The sequence below is a fragment of the Bos javanicus genome, chromosome 7 (assembly GCF_032452875.1).
Source record: "Bos javanicus breed banteng chromosome 7, ARS-OSU_banteng_1.0, whole genome shotgun sequence".
NCBI lineage: Eukaryota > Metazoa > Chordata > Mammalia > Artiodactyla > Bovidae > Bos > Bos javanicus.
The window spans coordinates 87,574,234-87,599,790 of record NC_083874.1 but is presented as its reverse complement, the minus strand read 5'-3'; the positions used below and the strand labels follow the sequence as shown (position 1 = coordinate 87,599,790).

The following is a 25,557-nucleotide window of genomic DNA, read 5'->3' as shown; positions in this document are numbered from 1 at the left end:
TCAAAAGTTTCTGTGAAATGAAGAACCAGTTAACAATTTAACACTAATTAGGAGCATAAACAAAACTAATGATTAAGTAAACTTAATGAAGTCCCAAAGTCCTGGAACCTAGCCTTGACTTTTGTTTTCTCAAAAGCTTCTGTAAGGATTTTTATGTTTTAGATTTTATGGCTAGACAATACTAAGAAGGAAAACTTGAAACTATTTTGGAAGTCAGGTAAGCGTTTTTATAGAAACCTTGCCTTTATTCTCACACAATATCTATGCAAGACTGTCTAATACATTTGCTGGAACGGAACAAAATTGGTGGAATGAAATGGGTCCAATTCAGAAAAATGAATCCAGGCTTAACTTTGTAAGGTAATTTTTTTTCAAAACAGGGTTCCTCAGGACAGTTTGAATGGGAACACGAGTGATTAGTTAAATTCTAATTTTCTGTGTGTTCTGTACTAGGGGGAAAGAATTGAAAGAAAGAAACCATGAAAAATATATACATACTTGGGGAGACTTTGGATTACATATACAAATAGGTAATTTTTTTCCAGAAAAATATTAAACCACAGAGACATAAAACTTCAAAGATGTGGTTTTAAAAACAGCCATTGTACTTTCTCTCTTCAGTTATTTTAAAAAGCGAGACAAACTTCATGAAGTAGGATGAGCTAGTTTCTGTCATTCTAGCATCTAGTCTATTTCAGAAGGCAGAAGTTTCTGTTAAGTAAGAGGTGCTGGGTCTAGTGTTCTTTGATTTACAAACTGCTGGATTGGTTTTGTCCTTCTTTAACCCCATTTTTCCTGTATTTCATTTCCCTGAGGAGAACACCTGTGTTCGCTTGGTGCTGCTTAAATAGAACCACTGCCAAGATTCCGTCATGTGATGGGCATGACGATTTTACTCCCTGTCTGTGATTCAGCCACAGGCCTGCCTGAGATGGCATGTCCTTTACGGAAATTGTGCCTTGTCCATTTCTGATTTCACAGTAACTCATATGGCCCATGGAACACAGTGGATGCTCAGTAAATGTTTTCTGAATAAATCAAGTCGTTTAACAAAGCTTATAGTAGACTTCACTTAAACCTGGGCAAGAGGTTTCAAGGGCTAATGCTGTCCATTAGAAATTTCTGTGATGGTGGAAAGACTGTATATCTGCCGTGTGACTAACATGGTCATCACTAGCCACAGGTGGCTATTGAACATTTGAAATGTAACTAGTGCAACTCAAGAACTGAATGGTTAATTTCACCAAACTTTTATTAATTCAAAATGTAAATAGCCACAAGTGACTAGTGGCTAGATAGCTTTAAAGGGTCCTGCTCCACATGTCCGTCAGCCATGCCCCTCCCCCGGCCAGAGGACATGTCCTCCAGGGCCCATGCTCTCCCTTAGAGAACCTGCTTTGGATGCCCAGAGCACCGGAGTTTCCCACCCAAACAGTCTGTGCTCACTTCCAGGCATGCATGGCCTCTTCCCAGCAGGGCAACCCCTGTTGCTGGTGGACACATCCTGTACCAGAGGAGTTTCCGGAGGGGGACAGTTTGCTGCAAGGGTGGCGGGGTGGAAGAGTGTGGCCAAGGGCTTAGACAAGCAGCTGGACTGTCCGACCATATGTACGCGGCTCCTTGCAGTGCAGGAGGCTGGGACTGGAAGCTAGGGGTGGAGTGGGAAACTCCCTAAGCTACCATGTTCCAGCATCTATATTTAGCAGTTTAGTGATTTTATTACAAAATACATGCAAGAAATAAACTCTTAGTACATCATACGCATGCGTGCATGCTAAGTTGCTTCAGTCATGTCTGACTCTTTGTGACCCTATGAGGCTCCTCTGTCCAGGGGATTCTCCAGGCAAGAATACTGGAGTGGGTTGCTGTGCCTTTCTCCAGGGAATCTTTCCAATACAGGGATTGAACCCACGTCTCTTAAGTCTCCTGCATTGGCAGGTGGGTTCTTTACCATTGGGGCCTTCTGGGAAGCCCACATCATATGCAGTATGATCCAATGAGTTCATCTGTTCAGGGCCCCAAATATTTACCGAGCACTTACTGTGTTCCAGGCACTTATTCTAAGCACAAGAGATATAGCAGTGAACAAAACAGAGTCTTTGGCTTTCATGGGGCTTATATTCTCTTATCTTGAGCAAGATAAAAAGCAAATAAGCTAAATAAATGCAGATGCACGTGTGTGTAAGAAAAAATAAGGCATCCTGCAAGGACAGAGAGTGACAGAAGCGTTCTTTTAAATAGGTTGTGTGGAGAACACCTTTCTGAAGAAATCACTTTTGAAGAAAGACCTAAAAGAAAGCAAGAAGCAATGGAATATCTGGGGAAAGGGTTTCTCAGCTAGGGAATAGCAGATGCGAAGGCCCTGAGATGGGGACATCCCTGCCCTGTTCCAGAGAGCGCAAGGTCAGTCTCCTTGGAGTGCAGTGAAGCTGAAAGGAGGTGGCTCGAGTTCAGATCATGCTGGACTATATAGGCTAAACTAGGAACTCAAGATTTACTCTGAGTTTCACGGGAAGGCATTCCATCAAAGCTGTGATATTTGCATTTTAGAAAGAATCACTATAGCTGCTTTTGGGAGAATAGGTGGCAGGGTGCAAGGGTGGAGGCAGGAAGACAGTTCCAGTGGCTCTTGCAATAATTCAGGTGGCAAAGGCAGGGACTTTGATAATGCTCTCCATGTTGTCTCAGTGGAAAGACACAAATTTAAAATGACACAATGAGCTTCTTTCAATCCTGGCAGTTTCGCTCTGCAGCTGCATGGGTGACCTCATTTGGAAATAATGTCTACAGTCTAAATTTGAGATCTTCATGATTGTGAGTCCAGGATTGAAAGGACCTTCTACTTACCCCCCTGAAGACACTAGAACTGGCCATGTTAGCCTCATAGAAGCGATTGTACCTCTATTGACACACCCTGACTTGTAGACACCCATGGAGCCCGGACTACAGTCCATGGGGTTGCAAAGAGTCAGACACAATTGAGCAACTGAGCATGCACGGAGCCTGGACTCACTGCATCACAACAGTCCATGGTTCTGCTCGCAGCACTGCTGTTTCCATGCAAAGGCCTTATGGATTCTTCTTGGTGTGACATGAATCTCTTCATTTAGACATGAATACAAAACCACTCTTTAGAACTTTTCAAGCCTTCCTGTCCCATCGCTTCTTCCTCTGCTAAGGCTTTTGGGTCAAGGAGAAGGAGTGGTCACACTGTGGAGGAGGGGATGGATTAAACTACCCATGTTTTCCCATTACAAAGTCAGTCTCCTCCAAATAGCCAGCTTGAAGTAGCTTCTATAGAGAGGAGCAGAAAGACTTTCCCTCCGTCTTTTCAAAACCGCCTATAAAAGACAAGTAAAAACCTTAAAAAAAAAAAAATGGGAAAGAGCAGTTTTGTACATACATTTCTATGCCTTTTCTAAAGGTTTTGTTATATTAATTTTTTGTATTTTTTGAGTCACTCACTGTGATGTGAAATTTTTTTTTCCTTCTCACTTTCCTCCAAGGACATAATATTATTGCAGGCTTTCTACTAAAAGATAAAATTACTGCCACAAGTAGCGCGAAGTCACGGAGAGATCATATTCCAGATTGAATAGTTTCTGAACAAAGAAGATGCTTTTTAAAGATTCTACTAAATGTGACTTTTCAAGGGCCAGTGTAGGCAGTCTAGACGCTAAAATTACTTAGTCCATCTGCAAATGGGAGGGGCCATGGCTCTCTGAGAAGACCTCTAGCTATACATAGGGTGGTGGGCTGACAGTATGAAAGAGCTTAATGAGGGTCAACCTTCAGAAACACTAGTTCACTTTCCTGTCCTATCACCTTGATTCTCCGTGACTTTCACATGTGAAATATTATGTGGAAACATTTTTAAATGTTGTATTTATCTTGTGGTTTCAGTGTTTCAAAGTCCTCTCACATTTATTGCAGTAAAACATATATGAAAGCATCTTGTAAATTGCAAAGCACTATGCAAATGGAAGTTGTTAGAATTGTTACTGTCTCATTTCTTTTTTTTCATAAAATCTTAGGAAAGGCAGGTGTTAATACAACCCTCATCATATAAAAAAGAAATTGGGACAAGATCAGAAGATGTTAACTCTGTGTCCTTTTAGTGAATGATTTGGGGATTACAGAGAGCCAGTTAAACATTCTTTGTATCAACTTTCTTCTAACTATAAAACAGGTTTGATGGTAAATCTGTTTATGAATAGAAGAAGGATGCTGTGAAGCCACAAGGGAAGTGACATAATCCAATTTGCATTTGCAAAGACACGGAGAATACATTACAGAAGAAAAAAGCTGGAGGCAGAAGAACCAGTTAGTAGGCAGTTGCAGTAGGTCAAGAGAGAGAAAATGCTGAGGCTCGGTGAGGTTGGCATACATTGGGATGCAGAGAAGTGGAGGCATTGAAAAGACATTTTGAAGTTCGCGTTTGCAGTTCTTGTGATGGATAAGGGGAGGGGAGTTAAAGGAGAGGTATCTGGATGTAATTGGATTGTTGGTGGTGCCCTGTCCTAAGATATAAAACAGAGGAGGAGGTAAAGTTTAGGGAAAGAAGATAATAAGTTATAGTTTGGACATGTTGGGTTTGGGGGGCATGTGATAGAAGTTCAGTAAGTAGTTGGCTCTAAGAGTCTGGCATAGAGGATAACAGATCTTAGCTGAAAATCTAAGTTTGGAAATCAGCATATTGATGGTAAGTGAAGATTACACTACCAAATTGTGTGGAACAGAAGAAGATGTCTTGTGAACCAGCTTAAATAATTCACAAAAGCTTTTTGTGTGTATCTCTGTTCATTTTTCTGGAGAGTGAGAGCATAGTTTTGTTTTGTTTTTTCAGATTCTCAAAGGCGTCAGTGCCTCCAAAAGAAAAAAAACAAGAAAACCAACATTGAGAACTCCCAGTATAAAGTGACCAGAGAGGAGAGCCTAGGACCAAATGCTGAAAAACACACATTTGAAAAAATAAACTTATTAATTTGTTTCTCTTTTGGCTGTGCTGGGTCTTGGTTGCTGTGCATGGGCTCTTTCTAGTTGCTGTGTGTGGGCTCTTTCTAGTTGTGATGAGCAGGGACTACTCTGTAGTTGCGGTGCCAGGGCTTCTCCTTGAGGTGGCTCCTCTTATTGCAGAGCCCGGGCTCTGGGAAGTGTGGGATCAGTAGCTGTGGCACACGGGCTTAGTTGCCCTGCAGCAAGTGGGATCTTCCTGGACCAGGGATCGAACCCATGTCCCCTGCACTGGCAGATGGATTCTTAACTGCTGGACTACCAGGGAACCCCCTGAAACACACACATTTTAAAGAAATAGTTTTATAAGGATATTGTGAAAGAGTGACCAAATGGGTGAAAAGTAGTCTAGAATCATGTAAGTCAAGGGGTGACAATGTTTCAGGAATACCGGCATTGCCAATGAGGTCAAATATTGCCAAAAGCTCAAATAGAAGAAGGATGGAAAGGGTCCATTGGGTTCATATCTTCAGGGTTACTATGACCTTGTCAAGAGGGATTTAAAATGAACTGGTGGGAGCAGAATTCCTCACATCAGGGGGCAAATGAGAGGTGAAATGGGGGACTCTCAAACTTTAAAATAAGAAAAGCCTAGGCCTTAGCTAATTCCAAGGTTAACAACTAGGATTGGTTTCATATTTTTCAAAATTGGTAAATCAGCTTTCAACCTTTCTTGTACTCACATTCTCCTTTCATTTTTCTTGGAAATCCTGCTTATTTCCCCCTATTATTTAGTGACATTCTGTTTCCTCTTGAAAGAAAAGTCAGAAAAAAATCTGCATGCAAAACATTGTCCTTAAGCCTACGTATAAAGTAAAAGCAGTAGACTTTTTGTTGGGTTCTAATAACAAACTTACAGATGTATGTTTTCATAGCGACAAGATAGCACTCAAATAATAGTTGAACTGAATTCAGTTATATTGAGGGGATCACCCAGCTTAATATTGCAGAGAAACTCTGTAACTTCAGAGTTTAAATCCTGCCCAAACTACTTATTGTAATTATCAATCAAATGGTTTGAGGAGAGCATCCTCGTAAACCAGAAACTGAGTCTTTCATTTTTTGAAAGATTGCTTTGGCATCATAGACAAAACAGTGTTAAAGATAACTTTTTAAAGATAAAACTATTTGGTGAAAAGGATGAAGATTATGCTGAAAATGTAGTTTGTTTCCCTTGATAACACAAAGCTTTAAGAAGACACTTTTTCTATGAAGTCTGTTATGATGGAATTGAAATTTCTTCCCTCTCTCCACCTATCACCATCTCAGTTCATTAAATATTTTGTCCTTATTTTTTTATATGTCTACTTTTCTTCACTATTATCTGAAGCCTCTTGGGAGCAGGTACTATATCATATCATCTTTATATTCCCAATCTCTAGCCCATGGGATGTAATAAATGCGTTGAATGAATGAATGAATGATTTTTTAGTATTTACCCAAATGTATCTGTTAGTCACATTTTGAGTTTCCACTAGTGTAATAAGAATTGGAATTTTCTGTTGTCGTTAGAGATGACTATTTTTCCCACAATGCATTTGGATTATTATTAATAAGACAATGGGAAAGAAAATGTCACAATTCATTTGAGATGCAAAGAGCAAATAAACAGCAGTTAAATAACAGACATTAAATGTTGCACATATGTCAAGCAATAACAAGGAAAATTTTCCTGGAACTTGAAACACTGATGAGGGAGATTGTTACAGCATCAGAATTTTTTTAGCCTAAAAGGAGTCTGATACAAATTAATCGTTATGTGTATTAAAAGAAAGAAGAGGACAATGAAATGATATCATTAGTTCTACTGACAGAAGACTCCATGGCTTCAGAGCTTGTTATCTGACATTTTACAAGAGTGATTGGAATGCATATGGCTGGGAGGGGTTGCACCAGCTACACTTGTGTAGCTTCCTACCTCCCTCTGGGACCACAAGTGCATCCCTTTCAGGAAGGACTTACTTCTACACTAAAAGAAAACATAGTTCAACAAAGAACAAGACACATACCCACCACTGGGTGAGTTCATTGCATTGAACATTTATTTATTTGTCCAACTCTAAATCACTACAGATGGTGACTGCAGCCATGAAATTAAAAGACGCTTACTCCTTGGAAGGAAAGTTGTGACCAACCTAGATAGCATATTCAAAAGCAGAGACATTACTTTGCCAACAAAGGTTCATCTAGTCAAGGCTATGGTTTTTCCTGTGGTCATGTATGGATGTGAGAGTTGGACTGTGAAGAAGGCTGAGCGCCGAAGAATTGATGCTTTTGAACTGTGGTGTTGGAGAAGACTCTTGAGAGTCCCTTGGACTGCAAGGAGATCCAACCAGTCCATTTTGAAGAAGATCAGCCCTGGGATTGCTCTGGAAGGACTGATGCTGAAGCTGAAACTCCAGTACTTTGGCCACCTCATGCGAAGAGTTGACTCATTGGAAAAGACTCTGATGCTGGGAGGGATTGGGGGCAAGAGGAGAAGGGGACGACAGAGGATGAGATGGCTGGATGGCATCACTGACTCAATGGACGTGAGTCTGAGTGAACTCCGGGAGTTGGTGATGGACAGGGAGGCCTGGCGTACTGCGATTCATGGGGTCGCAAAGAGTCAGACACGACTGAGCGACTGATCTGATCTGATCTTTAGTCATAATGAAAGGGGCAATGGAATTTTCAAAGTGATTCTGATTTAATTATGGCAATGATGCATGGACATACAAAACCTCTTTTTTACATTCTAAAAGCCTTTATTTAATATGGCAAGATGTACTTGGTTAAAAAAACTAAATTTGTATAACATGTACCCCAAAATTCTTGTGGAATTTTTAGAATATGGAATGATGGTTTTAGCAATTATGCAAAATACTTAATTGTAGAGTCACCAAGTTATACATCTCTGCAATACTTAAGAGACTTTACTAAAAAGTGTCAAGAAATGACAGCGGTTTTTCATTTATTATGTTACTCTACATCTATTATGTTATCATGCATCTATGCCTGGTCTTGATATCACTCCTCTAGTGATAATAAGCCAAGAAGCAATTTTAAAGATATACAATGTGGGATTTTTTCTATAGAAAACCATGCAAATATTTATCTGCTTATTGGAATTCTGAGCCTACTTTTCTATCTATTACATCTGTCAGGAAATCTTACAAGAATAAGTTTGCGTGTGGAATTTCTGACCCTTGTTCTTGGATGATATACTGTGATGTCAATAATATTTGCAGCTACTGTGTGAATAGCTTTTCCTACCGAGATGCTTAAGTCAGAATCTGAGAGTGAGGGGAAGGTTCTCTTTCCCCTGATCACCTGAGCACATCAAGATGAAGTTGCTGTGATGAATTTTCCATTGTTAAAATGAAAATACTTGCCAAAGAGTTACCTCAAGAGGATGGCTTTCTGCAGACCCCTCTACTTTCAGAGCAAAATGATTAGCTCCCTCCCCTATCCTCCCACCCACAAAAGAGATCATTTCAGTGCTATTTTTAAAAATGAAGCTTTGAATGTATTGTTTTATTTTATCTCCGTTATCCTTCCCTATTTATATATCTAGCCCTGACCTCACCTGACCTCCAACTCAAAGGCCAATCATCTACCTGATAGCTACACTGGAAATTTCACGGGCATTTCAAACTTAACGAGTCCCAAACTTGAGATGGATGTATACACTGCTGTATTTGAAATGGATAACCAATAAGGACCTACTGTATAGCACATGGAACTGTACTCAATGTTATGTGGCAGCCTGGATGGGAGGGGAGTTTGGAGGAGAATGGATACACATATATGTATGACTGAGTCCCTTTACTGTTCATCTGAAACTATCACAACTTTGTTAATTGGCTATACCCCAATACAAAATTTTTAGAGGTTTAAAAGAAATGAATAGAACAGCAACAAAGAAGTCCCCAACTTGGTGTTTGGCCGCCACTTCCTTCAGCTTCCTTTGTCATAGCAGTCTCCCTTTTGGCAAACTGTGCCACTGTCCACTCAGGAGTCCAGGCAGGCAACCTAGGAATCACCTCTCACTTAATAATTCCTTTATGTGCAGGCAACCCTTCAGAATTATTATTAGTGTCATCTTCAAAACACATCCCGAACATGTCCGTTTGTAGGCATCTCCACAGCTACCACCTCAGGATAAACCACCATTATCTCTCACTTGAGTGATGGTAAACGGATCTTTCTGTTTCCCTCTTTGCTGCTGTATAGTCTGTTCTGCACTCAGTAAGTGGCCTTTTATAAGTATTAATTTGAGTGGAAAGTGAAGTCGCTCAGTTATGTCTGACTCTTTGCGACCCCATGGACTGTAGCATACCAGTCTTCTCCGTCCATGGGATTTTCCAGGCAAGGGTACTGGAATGCGTTGCTGTTTCCTTCTCCAGAGAATCTTCCTGACTCAGGGATCGAACCCAGGTCTCCCATATTGCAAGCAGACACTTTACCGTCTGAGCCACCAGGGAGGTGGATGTTTAAATAAAACCTTCGGATGGTTTCCCACTGCTGTCTCCTTCCACAGCCTTCAGTGCCCTGTGTAATGTGGCCCTCGCCTGTCTTTTGTTGTTGTTCAGTCGCTTAGTTGTGTCCGACTCTTTGCGACCCTGTGGACTGTAGCCCTCCAGGCTTCTCTGTCCAAGGGATTCTCCAGTCCAAAAACTGAAGTGGGTTGTCATTGGGGCCTGCTGCTGCTGCTGCTAAGTCGCTTCAGTCGTGTCCGACTCTGTGCGACCCCATAAACAGCAGCCCACTAGGCTCCGTCGTCCCTGGGATTCTCCAGGCAAGAACACTAGAGTGGGTTGCCATTTCCTTCTCCTATGCATAAAAGTGAAAAGTGAAAGTGAAGTCGCTCAGTCTTGTAGGACTCTTAGTGACCCCGTGGACTGCAGCCCACCAGGCTCCTCCGTCCATGGGATTTTCCAGGCAAGAGTACTGGAGTGGGGTGCCATTGCCTTCTCCATCACTGGGGCCTACCAGACTTCAATTCATTCCACTCTTCCCCTCACTTACTGTGTTCCAATTAGAGGGACTGCCTGTGAACATACCAAGCTCACCCTTCCTTAAGGCAGTTGGATTCCTTCTAACACTCCAAAGCTCCATATTACAGGGGTGGTACAGGTGTTTGGTCCTTTGGGGATCAATTCAAATGTCACCACTTCAGATGTCTTCCATGACCATCTAATCTAAATCTTAACCTGAGAACGTACCCATTACCCTGTTGTTGTTTTTCTTACCTTTATCACAATGTGATATTTTCTTTTTTATTTTGTTGTCCGTCTAACTTTCCTAAGTAAACACTATCCTCTATGAAAATAAGCATTTGGTCTGTTGCGTTTAACTACAATATCTACATCAGCTGGAACGGCTTTGCCCCATAGTAAACACTTCTTAATATTTGCTGAATTTACGAATAAATGGATGCAGCTCTAGAAGTTTTAAATAAGTGTATTTAGAAATGTAGCAATTAATAACACTATATTAAAAGTAACATGAGGCTTAGCCATGTGGAATAACTAATATTTCTACTGCAAAGGGCCTAATAAATCTAGGTGATAGCATTTTAGTGGTCAAAATACATTGTACTAGCTCTGGGAAATGGATCCTGGAAGTATGCACAAAATACTCAGATCAGATCAGATCAGTTGCTCAGTCGTGTCCGACTCTTTGCAACCCCATGAGTCGCAGCACGCCAGGCCTCCCTGTCCATCACCAACTCCCAGAGTTCACTCAGACTCACATCCATCGAGTCAGTGATGCCATCCAGCCATCTCATCCTCTGTCATCCCCTTCTCCTCTTGCCCCCAATCCCTCCCAGCATCAGAGTCTTTTCCAATGAGTCAACTCTTCACATCAGGTGGCCAAGTTTCAGCTTCAGCATCATTCTTTTTTTTTTTTTTTTTTTTTATTCTTCCAATTTTATTTTATTTTTAAACTTTACATAATTGTATTAGTTTTGCCAAATATCAAAATGAATCCGCCACAGGTATACATGTGTTCCCCATCCCGAACCCTCCTCCCTCCTCCCTCCCCATACCATCCCTCTGGGCCGTCCCAGTGCACCAGCCCCAAGCATCCAGCATCATGCATCGAACCTGGACTGGCAACTCGTTTCCTACATGATATTTTACATGTTTCATTGCCATTCTCCCACATCTTCCCACCCTCTCCCTCTCCCACAGAGTCCATAAGACTGTTCTATACATCAGTGTCTCTTTTGCTGTCTCGTACACCGGGTTATTGTTACCATCTTTCTAAATTCCATATATATGCGTTAGTATACTGTATTTATGTTTTTCCTTCTGGCTTACTTCACTCTGTATAATAGGCTCCAGTTTCATCCACCTCATTAGAACTGATTCAAATGTATTCTTTTTAATGGCTGAGTAATACTCCATTGTGTATATGTACCACAGCTTTCTTATCCATTCATCTGCTGATGGACATCTAGGTTGCTTCCACGTCTTGGCTATTATAAACAGTGCTGCGATGAACATTGGGGTACACGTGTCTCTTTCCCTTCTGGTTTCCTCAGTGTGTATGCCCAGCAGTGGGGTTGCTGGATCATAAGGCAGTTCTATTTCCAGTTTTTTAAGGAATCTCCACACTGTTCTCCATAGTGGCTGTACTAGTTTGCATTCCCACCAACAGTGTAAGAGGGTTCCCTTTTCTCCACACCCTCTCCAGCATTTATTATTTGTAGACTTTTGGATCGCAGCCATTCTGACTGGTGTGAAATGGTACCTCATAGTGGTTTTGATTTGCATTTCTCTGATAATGAGTGATGTTGAGCATCTTTTCATGTGTTTGTTAGCCATCTGTATGTCTTCTTTGGAGAAATGTCTATTTAGTTCTTTGGCCCATTTTTTGATTGGGTCGTTTATTTTTCTGGAGTTGAGCTACCAACAGTATTCTTCACAGAGCTAGAACAAATAATTTCACAATTTGTATGGAAATACAAAAAACCTCGAATAGCCAAAGCGATCTTGAGAAAGAAGAATGGAACTGGAGGAATCAACTTACCTGACTTCAGGCTCTACTACAAAGCCACAGTTATCAAGACAGTATGGTACTGGCACAAAGACAGAAATATTGATCAATGGAATAAAATAGAAAGCCCAGAGATAAATCCACGCACATATGGACACCTTATCTTCGACAAAGGAGGCAAGAATATACAATGGATTAAAGACAATCTCTTTAACAAGTGGTGCTGGGAAATCTGGTCAACCACTTGTAAAAGAATGAAACTGGACCACTTTCTAACACCATACACAAAAATAAACTCAAAATGGATTAAAGATCTAAACGTAAGACCAGAAACTATAAAACTCCTAGAGGAGAACATAGGCAAAACACTCTCCGACATACATCACAGCAGGATCCTCTATGACCCACCTCCCAGAATATTGGAAATAAAAGCAAAAATAAACAAATGGGACCTAATTAACCTTAAAAGCTTCTGCACATCAAAGGAAACTATTAGCAAGGTGAAAAGACAGCCTTCAGAATGGGAGAAAATAATAGCAAATGAAGCAACCGACAAACAACTAATCTCAAAAATATACAAGCAACTCCTACAGCTCAACTTCAGCATCATTCTTTCCAGAGCAATCCCAGGGCTGATCTCCTTCAGAATGGACTGGTTGGATCTCCTTGCAGTCCAAGGGACTCTCAAGAGTCTTCTCCAACACCACAGTTCAAAAGCATCAATTCTTCGGCGCTCAGCCTTCTTCACAGTCTAACTCTCACATCCATACATGACCACAGGAAAAACCATAGCCTTGACTAGACGGACCTTTGTTGGCAAAGTAATGTCTCTGCTTTTGAATATGCTATCTAGGTTGGTCATAACTTTCCTTCCAAGGAGTAAGCGTCTTTTAATTTCATGGCTGCAGTCACCATCTGCAATGATTTTGGAGCCCAGGAAAATAAAGCCTGACACTGTTTCCACTGTTTCCCCATCTATTTCCCATGAAGTGATGGGACCGGATGCCAATATCTTCATTTCTGAATGTTGAGCTTTAAGCCAACTTTTTCACTCTCCTCTTTCACTTTCATCAGGAGGCTTTTGAGTTCCTCTTCACTTTTTGCCATAAGGGTGGTGTCATCTGCATATCTGAGGTTATTGATATTTCTCCCAGCAATCTTGATTCCAGCTTGTGTTTCTTCCAGTCCAGTGTTTCTCATGATGTACTCTGCATATAAGTTAAATAAACAGGGTGACAATATACAGCCTTGATGAACTCCTTTTCCTATTTGGAACCAGTCTGTTGTTCCATGTCCAGTTCTAACTGTTGCTTCCTGACCTGCATACATATTTCTCAAGAGGCAGGTCAGGTGGTCTGGTATTCCCATCTCTTTCAGAATTTTCCACAGTTGTTTGTGATCCACACAGTCAAAGGCTTTGGCATAGTCAATAAAGCAGAAATAGATGCTTTTCTGGAACTCTCTTGCTTTTTCCATGATCCAGCGGATGTTGGCAATTTGATCTCTGGTTCCTCTGCCTTTTCTAAAACCAGCTTGGACATCTGGAAGTTCACGGTTCATGTATTGCTGAAGCCTGGCTTGGAGAATTTTGAGCATTACTTTACTAGCGTGTGAGATGAGTGCAATTGTGCAGTAGTTTGAGCATTCTTTGGCATTGCCTTTCTTTGGGATTGGAATGAAAACTGACCTTTTCCAGTCCTGCGGCCACTGCTGAGTTTTCCAAATTTGCTGGCATATTGAGTGCAGCACTTTCACAGCATCATCTTTCAGGATTTGGAATAGCTCAACTGGAATTCTATCACCTCCACTAGCTTTGTTCGTAGTGATGCTTTCTAAGGCCCACCTGACTTCACATTCCAGGATGTCTGGCTCTAGGTGATCACACCATCGTGATTATCTGGGTTGTGAAGATCTTTTTTGTACAGTTCTTCTGTGTATTCTTGCCATCTCTTCTTAATATCTTCTGCTTCTATTAGGTCCATGCCATTTCTGTCCTTTATCGAGCCCATCATTGCATGAAATGCTCCTTTGGTATCTCTGATTTTCTTGAAGAGATCTCTAGTCTTTCCCATTCTGTTGTTTTCCTCTATTTCTTTGCATTGATTGCTGAAGAAGGCTTTCTTATCTCTTCTTGCTATTCTTTGGAACTCTGCATTCAGATGTTTATATCTTTCCTTTTCTCCTTTGCTTTTTGCTTCTCTTCTTTTCACAGCTATTTGTAAGGCCTCCGCAGACAGCCATTTTGCTTTTTTGCATTTCTTTTCCATGGGGATGGTCTTGATCCCTGTCTCCTGTACAATGTCACGAACCTCATTCCATAGTTCATCAGGCACTCTATCTATCAGATCTAGGCCCTTAAATCTATTTCTCACTTCCACTGTATAATCATAAGGGATTTGATTTAGGTTATACCTGAATGGTCTAGTGGTTTTCCCTACTTTCTTTAATTTAAGTCTGAATTTGGCAATAAGGAGTTCATGGTCTGAGCCACAGTCAGCTCCTGGTCTTGCTTTTGCTGACTGTATAGAGCGTCTCCATCTTTGGCTGCAAAGAATATAATCAATCTGATTTTGGTGTTGACCATCTGGTGATGTCCATGTGTAGAGTCTTCTCTTGTGTTGTTAGAAGAGGGTGTTTGTTATGACCGGTGCATTTTCTTTACAAAACTCTATTAGTCTTTGCCCTGCTTCATTCCGTATTCCAAGGCCAAATTTGCCTGTTACTCCAGGTGTTTCCTGACTTCCTACTTTTGCATTCCAATCCCCTATAATGAAAAGGACATCTTTTTTGGGTGTTAGTTCTAAAAGGTCTTGTAGGTCTTCATAGAACCGTTCAACTTCAGCTTCTTCAGCGTTACTGGTTGGGGCATAGACTTGGATTACTGTGATATTGAATGGTTTGCCTTGGAAACGAACAGAGATCATTCTGTCATTTTTGAGATTGCATCAAGTACTGCATTTCAGACTCTTTTGTTGACCATGATGGCCACTCCATTTCTTCTGAGGGATTCCTGCCCGCAGTAGTAGATATAATGGTCATCTGAGTTAAATTCACCCATTCCAGTCCATTTCAGTTCGCCGATTCCTAGAATGTCAACATTCACTCTTGCCATCTCTTGTTTGACCACTTCCAATTTGCCTTGATTCATGGACCTGACATTCCAGGTTCCTATGCAGTATTGCTCTTTACAGCATCAGACCTTGCTTCTATCACCAGTCACATCCACAGCTGGGTATTCTTTTTGTTTTGGCTCCATCCCTTCATTCTTTCTGGAGTTATTTCTCCGCTGATCTCCAGTAGCATATTGGGCACCTACTGACCTGGGAAGTTTCTCTTTCAGTATCCTATCATTTTGCCTTTTCATACTGTTCATGGGGTTCTCAAGGCAAGAATACTGAAGTGGTTTGCCATTCCCTTCTCCAGTGGACCACATTCTGTCAGATCTCTCCACCATGACCTGCCCGTCTTGGGTTGCCCCACGGGCATGGGTTAGTTTCATTGAGTTAGAAAAGACTGTGGTCCTAGTGTGATTAGATTGACTAATTTCCTGTGAGTATGGTTTCAGTGTGTGATTAGATTGACTAATTTCCTGTGAGTATGGTTTCAGTGTGTTTGCCCTCTGATGCCCTCTTGCAATACCTACCGTCTTACTTGGGTTTCTCTTACCTTGGGCGTGGGGTATCTCTTCACGGCTGCTCCAGCAAAGTGCAGCCATTGCTCCTTACCTTGGACGAGGGGTATCTCCTCACCACCGCCCTTCCTGCACAAAATAATACACGAAATCAAAACTTTTGAGGTTGTTGGTTGAACTGAACTCTTTATTTTTTTTTACATTAAAAAAATGTTTGGGTGCACGTGGGCTTTCTCTTGTTGTGATGTGTGGGCTTCTCATTGCAGTGGCTTCTCTTGATGCAAAGCACAGGTTTTAGAATGCACAGGGCTCAGTAGCTATTGAGCATGGGCTTAGTTGCCCTGCAGCATGTGGGATCTTAGTTCCCAGACCAGACGTCAAACCTGTGTCCCTTGCATTGGAAGGTGGAATCATAACCACTGGACCACCGGGGAAGTCCCTGAGCTTAACTCTTAAAAAAAAAAAAAATGAGGATAGAATAAAAGAAACTGACAAGGAAGCAAATACATAGGGTAGATGGAGAGAGAGCTGTTCAAAGTCCTAGCAATGAATGATAACCAGGGAAGTAGAAATTCACCAGGTTGAAAGAGCAACTTTTAAGAGAATCTTTATCAGGGCTGACCTGAATTGGGTTTCAAGTACGATGAAGGTTTAGGAGGAAGATCAAGAATTATTCTTATGTAACAATGTCTTGTAAATACAGTAAGCGTTAGGAAGAGTTTTCTTTTAAAGGATCTCTCACTTTTGATCATGATTGATACTCTCATAGAAGCAGAGACGATAATACTCTTAGAGAGTATGAAAAACAAAGCCTCCAAAAGCAAAATACATAGTGTATAAAATTTGTGAAAGGAAAGGTGAGATCCTGACAAGATCCAAAAAGGGATTGAAAACAGTAGATGGTGACCTGGACTCCCTAGAATTGATACCAAATTTAAAGACATACACAAACAGCCCTAATTAACCCTGGAAACACGACCACTGTTAACCCTGGGTACTTCTCATCACCCAGCAGTCAGAATTCAATGTGTGAATTTGGAATAGAAACTCATTTCACTCCCACACAACATAATTATGAGGTAAATTTTCTGGAAAAACAATGCATGTAATACATTCCAAACTCAAGTGGAAGTGATTTTAAATTATTTGCTATTTTGGGGTTATTCAAAACAACCAAACGTTGATTTCATAGCTATATCATCACATATTTGAAATGAATGGAAGAATAAATGAATTTATATACAGTGAAACATTAGGTTGGGTGGTAATTGGCTGCAAATAGAAAGATGAGGCAGTACTGTATATAAGCTCTCATTGCTAGTATAACTGTGCTTTAAAATTTATGAATGTTATATATAGCATATATATATATATACAAAATCAAATTAATTTCAGGCTAGAATGCACCTGATAGATTATCTGTCCAGTCCTTCATCATTGTGGGCTTAAATATTCAGTTTTATCATTAGATATGTACTTAAACATGATCAAAATTACTGTGTAAAGTGTGATAAGGAAACAACCTGGAGAGGTTCTGGGTTTTGCTCAAGGTCACACAGTTGTTTTAGGGTTGAGTTGGCATGGCTCTTGACTCCTAGGGGAATGGTCTCCTAAGAAAACTACATCAGCATATCCGTCACTAGATGATCCAGACCAATTTAATTAGAACTATTTGAATATATTATTTGTCTATCAAGTGATTATTTTTATTACATATGAATTACCTTTTCAGTGTCTTCTAAAAGCACCTGCTAGGGGAAGAAAGCAAGAAGATTGGGCCATTTTCCCCAACACTCTATTTATAATAATTCTAAAATCCTAATATTGAAGGGAATATTTTTAAAATTTATTTTATTGAAATATAGCTGATATACAATATCTACTGTACACAAAGTGAATCAGTTATACATATATATATATATATATATATATATATACATCTTTTTCATATTCCTTTCACAGGATACTGAATATAATTCCCTGTGCTATACTGTAGGACTGTGTTGTTTATCTGCTCTATGTATAATAGTTTGCATCTGCTAATCCTAAACTCCCAATCCATCCCTCCCTGATCACTCCCCCTTGGCAACCGCAAGTCTGTTCTCTATGTCAGTGAATCTGTTTCTGTTTCACACTAGAATCCGCCTGCAATGTGAGAGATCTGGGTTTGATCCCTGGATTGGGAAGATCCCCTGGAGGAGGAAAATGCTACCCACTCCAGTATTCCGGCCTGGAGAATTCCATGGACTGTATAGTCCATGTGGTCGCAAAGAGTCGGACACGACTGAGCGACTTCCACTTTCAATAATAACTTTGAATCCTAAACTCCGAATCCCTCCCTCCCTGATCACTCCCCCTGGGCAACCGCAAGTCTGTTTTCTATGTCAGTGAATCTGTTTCTGTTTCAAGGATAAATGTATTTGTGTCATGGTTTAGATTCCGTATATAAATGATATGTGGCATTTGTCTTCTCTTTGTGGTTTACTTCGCTTAACAAGATAATCTCTACATCCATCCATGTTGCTGCAAATGGCGTTTCATTCTTTTTTACTGGTAAATAGCATTCCATGATATATGCACCACATCTTATTTATCCATTGATGGACATTAAAATTGTTTCCATGTCTTGGCTATTGTAAATAATGCAGCAAGAGTACTGGGGTACATGGATCTTTTTGAATTATAGTTTTCTCTGAATATATGCCCAGGAGTGGGATTGCAGGATCAAATGGCAACTTTATTTTTAGTTTTTTTTTGAGGACTTCCATAATATTTTCCATAGTGGCTGCACCAAATTACATTCTCACCAACAGTGCAGGAAGGTTCACCTTTCTCCATACCCTCTCCAGTATTTGTTATTTGTAGATTTTTTAATGGTGGCCAGTCTAACTGGTATGAGGTGGTACCTCATTATAGTTTTGACTTGCATTTCTCTAATAATTAGCCATACTAAGCATCTTTTCATGTGGTTTTTGGCCATCTGTGTCTCTTCTTTGAAGAAATGTCTGTTTAGACCTTATGCCCATTTCTTGATTAAGTTGTTTTTTATTGTAATTGAGTTGTATGAGCTGTTTGTATATTTTAGAAATTAAGCCCTTGTTGATTACATCATTTGCAAATATTCTCTCCCAGTTGGTAGATTGTCTTTCCATTTTGTTTATGGTTTCCTTTGCTGTGAAAAAGCTTCTAAGTTTGATTAGGTCCCATTTGTTTATTTTTGCTTTTATTTCTATTGCTTTAGGAGACTGACCTAAGGAAACATTGGTATGATTTATGTCAGAGAATGTTTTGCCCATGTTATCTTCTAAGAATTTTATGGTGTAATGTCTGATATTTAAGTCTTTAAGGCATTTTGAGCTTATTTTTGTGTATGGTCAGAGGGAGTGTTCTAACTTCATTGTTTTACATGTTGCCGTCCAGCTTTCCCAACACCATGCCAAAGAGACTGTTTTTTCTCCATTTTATATCCTTGCCTCTTTTGTTAAAGATGAATTGACTGTAGATGTGGGCTTATTTCTGGACTCTTTGTTCTGTTCCATGGATACATATGTCTGTTTTTGTGCCAATATCACAATGTTTTGATTACTGTAGCTTTGTAGTATTGTCTGAAGTCTTGGAGGGTTATGCCTCCTGCTTTATCTTTTACCTCAGGGTTGCTTTGGCAATTCTAGATCCTTTATGATTCTATATAAATTTTAGGATTATTTGTTCTACTTCTGTGAAAAATGTCATGGGTGACTTGATAGGGATTGCATTGGGATAGTATGGCCATTTTAATAATATTAGTTCTTGAAGGGCATACTAAGTTCCAAACCTCTCTTTGTTCTCTGGCCCACCTAACTATGGAAGAACTTGTATACATAACAAAATTATACTGTAAGTTTAGGATCCTTAAGTTAAAAAATGTGTTTTAAACATGCTATAAGAATTTGTCACTTTTTCATAGTTTTTTTGAACCAAAAGTATTTGTCTTTATTTATTTTAGGAACACAGAGGTAACTGTTGACACCTGATTTCCTTGTGGCAGATGACCAGATAGAATTGGTATTAACATTGTGCATAAAATGCCAAATGCAGGGGGAATGACAAATGTGCCAAATGATTTAATATCAATATCGAGTAAAGGTAAAGGTTAACAGAAATGATCTTTTCCTCTTAGTTTGCAAAATAATTTGAAAGTGCTTTTTGCCTTAGAAAAATACTTTACAAAGCATGACTTTAAAATGAAGATAGTGGTTTTTATATATGTTCTAGTGATTTTTATATATGTTCTGCAAAAGCACTATTGTATACCTGATAGTCACTTAGCAGTTTTGATTGGTATATGTTTAATAGTGGAAAAGGATATTTAAGTCCAATGTTTGGGGAAAAAACTAAATAATGATAATCAGAAAAGATATTTCTTACACTAGGTTGAGCAATCTTAATCAAACCTGAGAGTGTTTCAGAGATAGGCTCATAGCCTGTCCTCTTTTCTCACTTTTCCCCAAGGGAGCTTGGTGGCAGAAGAGGGTGGATGAGCATGAACCAAGTATCATGTCAACTGACAAAGTATTGGCTGTTGCCTCTGTACTCACTTAGCCCTCTTCCCTTTAATGAGGCGATCTTAATAACTGTCTCTCAATTTCAAAAATACTGAACAGCCAATGCAGATAACTTTTAAAATGCAGAAAAATAGAAAGGAAAGATGAAATTTTAAAAGTCAACATCAGTCTTCCTGCTGCTGCTACTGCTAAGTCGCTTCAGTCATATCCGACTCTGTAGACTGCACCCTATAGACTGCAGCCCACCAGGCTCCCCCGTCCCTGGGATTCTCCAGGCAAGAACACTGGAGTGGGTTGCCATTTCCTTCTCCAATGCATGAAAGTGAAAAGTGAAAGTGAAGTCGCTCAGTCGTGTCTGACTCCCAGCGACCCCATGGACTGCAGCCCACCAGTCTCCTCTGTCCGTGGGATTTTCCAGGCAAGAGTACTGGAGTGGGGTGCCATTGCCTTCTCCATCAGTCTTCCTACTCAGATATAATTCCTGCTAAGATCTTGGTATGTTGTTACCACTAAGCCATACTATATATTCCGATTTTACTTTTCTTATCGATTGTGCCATAACCAATTTCCCACAACAATAAATACTCTTCTACAATATCCTCTAACACAGCTGCATGCTATTCCATTATATGGGTATACTCTAACTTACCCAGTCTCCAAATTTGAGATCTGGAATTTTTATTTGGGGGCATTATTAATAATGTCAGCATATTAATTTTTATTCTTTTGTCTTCTTTTTTCAAATAAGGATACCAAGTAAATAAAGAATTATTAAGGGAGGTGCATCTATTCTGTTTTCATTAATAAATGCACTCATTGGAGTGAAGGGTTACATAAGTTATGAAAAGTGTCTTTTGTCATTTGACGTAGCTTGAGATAATATTGAATTAATCATTAAATTCTAGTTTAGTTCTAGTTTACTAAAAGAGACTGGACTGGATTTTTTCCATTCTGGGTTATGGTTTTATCATGTAATCATAATGTTAGAAAAATCAGTAAATTATTTTTGGTGAAGTTTTGATTCTCAATAATAAATGTAAAGTTTATAGAAGAATCTTCTTTAGCAGCCTATTAAACACAGAGACGCTGGTGTTGGGCTTTGAATTAAAGTGAAGTTAGCAAAAAATTATGGATCCCTATTATCTCCTAATGACAAAGGAAATCAATAGGAATCGTATTGTGGTGCCATTCTTGTATTAAACCATATATTTTAAAATGATATTGCAATTTTTAGTAAAAGGGAAAGAGTTGGAAAATTTTAACAGGGAAAATAGGAACTGTTCAACCACAACACCTGTTAACAGTGGCTAAGCGGTGATGTGATAGAGGTCAAAGTGGATTTAAGGAGTAAGGATAAAACCCAAATAAACACATTTTCTGAAATATGATTTTAACCATAAGATAGCAGAATATGTTAGTTATCAAGACTCTTTCTGAAAATTTATTGTATATTAAACTACAATATTCTTTTCCCCCAAACAAGACTGACTTCGCACTTTATGAACTATATAAACTCATGTATACACACACACACACACACACACACACACACACACACACAAAGATTTTCTGCAAATGTAAAAAGATTTTTACTACCTTGATGAGTTCTACTATAGTCAATTATCTTTATAAACTAGCACATTATGAGTAGGGAAGTTCCCATATTAAGAGTGATGAAACAGTTAATAATTTCATATTAGATGCTATTGCTCTTCTAGACACATGTATTTCATAGCCAGTAACACAAAATTGAGAAACACATCTACACCAAGAACATATTTTGTTGCTATCTTCTAGGAAAAGAGATATTATTTATTTTCTGGGAGTGAACTTCTTAACTCACAGCTGTAGTAACTTCCATTTTTCTTTCCCCAAACCTAATACAAATTCCATATGTACAATGGACCAGAACATAAGCTTTTTGAAAAACCTATATAAACCAGCTGTTTGCAAGGTTCCTTTTTTGTTTTATTGGTTAGCAGCAAATGGATTTTTGCATAGACTCAGATGTTCAGAGAGAACTCCGTAGCAGCATCCTACACATGGTGTGGTATGATACTGGGAGAAGGCTACCTATTGTTTGCAAGACTAGATTCTTTAAAGCAAATGTGGAGTACAATAATCTGATAATAAATGCCCAAACAGAACTGTATGTTATCCCATCTTTGAACACTTTCTGCATTATGCATATCATACAAGTACTGTGTGCATTTTGAGATTATCGTGACCGGTGGATGATGATGTCAGCAGCACCACAGTATTAAAAATATGAAAAAATATTCCCATTGCATTTACTCTCTTTTTGCAGATGCAATGCTAGTATCAACTTGCAAATGGACCAGAATATATCTCCATAAGCAACCACTGTTGCTTAAGACACCACAATATCAGCATATGTGTGTATGTATGGATATATATGTTATATAGAGTTACATGCTATTTATATCCTAAGTTAAACTCATACTTAACTACTTTTGCAAAGGATTTTTGAATTATAATGACAATTTCGTAGATTATACGCATGGTGATTTTTTTCCTGAGTCTGTTCTCAATCTTTATATCCTCTAATCATACAAGCAGAATTGCATGTGATGCACAATAAAATATTAGCCATAAAATCTGAAACAATTCTTACATCTTAATAATACTGTAGTTTAACACAAAGGCAATACATTCTGCTTTTTCCATTTCCTGAAAACCACAAAACTCTATTAGCCCTCTCCGTATGCCTGCAGGAAGCAAGGTTGGTAATTTTAAAGAAGTATTTCAAAGTTCTAATAACATAATTGGAGGGATTCTGTATGAAAAACAGAGGAACTTAATTTCTACAAAGTAAGTCTCTTGAATAATCATTAACCAAAACTTATATAGATTTAAATATGAACAAATGAGTAAATAACCATAGTAGCCTTGTGCTTTATTGACCTGGAGTCAGATAACCTGAATATGAGTTCTAGGTGGAGAAGAGGGGGAAAAGGGAGTTTATGGATGTTGATTGTCTGTGCTCTGCTCTATCCTAGGTGTTTGTATGTCTCATCTCACATCTCTATAGGGTAGACACTATGTATTCCACTTAACAACTGTGCAAACAGGCTCAGTGATGTGATACAGCTTGCACCTCAGTTACAGTGCTAAGACGGGCACCTGAAATTGCAGGCAAGATCCATCCTTGGTCCTTTACAGTATACTTAAAGTTGAACTTTCTGAATATTTAGTTTCCTCAGGTATGAAAGAAGGACAGGAATGCTGCATTACTTTAAGGATCAAATGAAATATGCAACAATTTTCTAAATTGTGGAACTCTACAGAAATAAGAATGACCAGAATAAACAGCAAGGTTTTATTAGCAATAAAGTCACAATCCATATTCCACAGCATGTCCTTCTCCCTTCCTCTTTCCATTTTTCCTTCTGACATCTCTCCTCTGATTCACCTCTTCCCTCCATGGTGAAAAAGTCTTTTTGGCAACTTAAAGTTGTTGGTGTTGTTCAGTCACTCAGTCGTGTCTGGCTCTTTGAGATCCCATGGACTGCAGCACAACAGGCCTCCCTGTCCTGCAGCTTAAAGTTGCCCAGTAGGAATACTGAGTTTGGGCCCTAGAATGTACCCGTTTTCTCTCCTCTTATTTAGTCTTCACCTCACTGTAGTAGGGTTTTGCCTCCTCCACTCCACTGAAACCACCAGTTTCTTCACAAGCACATTTGGTGCCTTTGTCCTAATTAGGAAAAAAGGCATCTGCTCCTCTGGGGGATGATTTCATGAGCAGAATGAAGGCTGACATCCTGGTTCAGTCAACAACTTGTACAACTATCTTTAGCCAATGAAGATTACTTTGCCAAGGTCATCAATGACCTCTTACTGGCAAAATCCAATGGACTTGTTTCAAACTTCATCTTATTTAAGTTCTTTGTGACATTTAACAGTGTGAATTTCCCTCCTAGAACCAACCTCCCCTCCAAGAGAATCTGATCCCAGTGTTTCCTGATTTTCTTCCTAAAGTTCTAGCAGTTTCTTAGTCTCCTTTTTTCTTTTTAAATTAATTTTTATTGGAGTATAGTTGCTTTGTATTGCTGTGTTAGTTTCTAACTGTACAGCAAAATGAATCATCATACATATACATGTATCCCTTCCTTTTGGACTTCCTCCCCATTCAAGTCACCAAGCACTAGGTAGATTTCCCTGTGCTATACAGTAGGTTCTCATTAATTATCTATATTGTATATATATCAGTGTATATATGTCAAACTTGATTTCCCAATTCCTCCCTCCCCGCTTGGTGTCCATATATTTGTCTCTAATTTTTGGAATATTACTCAGCCATAGAAAAGAATGAAATTGAGTCAAAGAGATGTAAATGAACCTTGAGAGTGTTATACAGGGTGAAGTTAAGTCAGAAAGAGAAAAATATCATATATTAGCACATGTATGTGAAAACTAGAAAATGGTAAAGATGATCTTAGTGTTCTGCATGGGCTGTTTTTTCTCTAGCTGCTTCTAGGTTCTGTCTTGAACCTCTTGTTTCTTATGCCACACCAAGTAATGAGCTACCAAAAGATGGCAGTATATAGGTTTGGGCTAAGTTCTGCAGCAAGCTATAATCTTTGAATGTGAGGAATCATCTAATCCAGCCCTTGGCGGAAGAATCAGTGTGCTCTGAAACAAGACATTAGGGTGGCCCCCATTTACATGGGTTCAACCCCACCTTCCATGTATTACTCTGCCTAGTACGTTCCTAGAGGATGTCCTATGGCCATGGTTTGGGGAGAACTGGTGGTGATGAGGGGCATCCCATTCATCTCCATAACTAGTACTTGTCACAAGGCCTGGTACACAGTTTTGTTGACGTGAATGAATGATTCTAGCCATACCACTGGGAGGTGCTGAGTGACCTAGGAAAGGCCACTTCAAACCCTCTGGATTTCAGATTCCTCATGTGTAAGAAAATAGTAATGAGAAGGCTTTCCTGGGGTCTGTGATTTTGAGAATGAACAAATATTTTTGAACTTTGAAGTGCTATGCAAATGGAAAGATTACAAGATTAGAGAATTGCCTCTGTGTTGTTTGTTAGCAAATATGCCTAGAGTGTAATCATTTAATGACTAAAAGAAATGGTTCAATTTTCTCATTGGCAATTTTTTGTTCAATAAAGTGGATAGCCTAAATGATAGGAATTCATATTATTTTCTATGGAATTCGATGAAGTTACCTTCATTTTGAATCAAACAATGATAACCTTTTAACAATTCTGTTCCCTGAATTCATCCTGAGGTTGAAAATGTGCCCACCTTTGCTCCATCATTTACCCAGGTGGCACATGAACTTGTTGTCGCTTCTGCTCTCATCTCCCTGCTGCTGACTGTAATGATTGTCATCTGGCTTTTG

At 39.4% G+C, this 25,557-nt stretch overlaps 1 long non-coding RNA gene across 1 annotated transcript in view; it reads left to right on the top strand.

The window, feature by feature from the left end:
• LOC133252062 (uncharacterized) overlaps positions 1-4,997 on the top strand; it is a 169,258-nt gene extending 164,261 nt beyond the window's left edge. Inside the window, exon 4 of the long non-coding RNA XR_009737799.1 lies at positions 4,847-4,997. This is a non-coding gene — a long non-coding RNA (uncharacterized LOC133252062). The remainder of the gene's footprint in view (positions 1-4,846) is intronic.
• Positions 4,998-25,557: the final 20,560 nt, after the last annotated feature.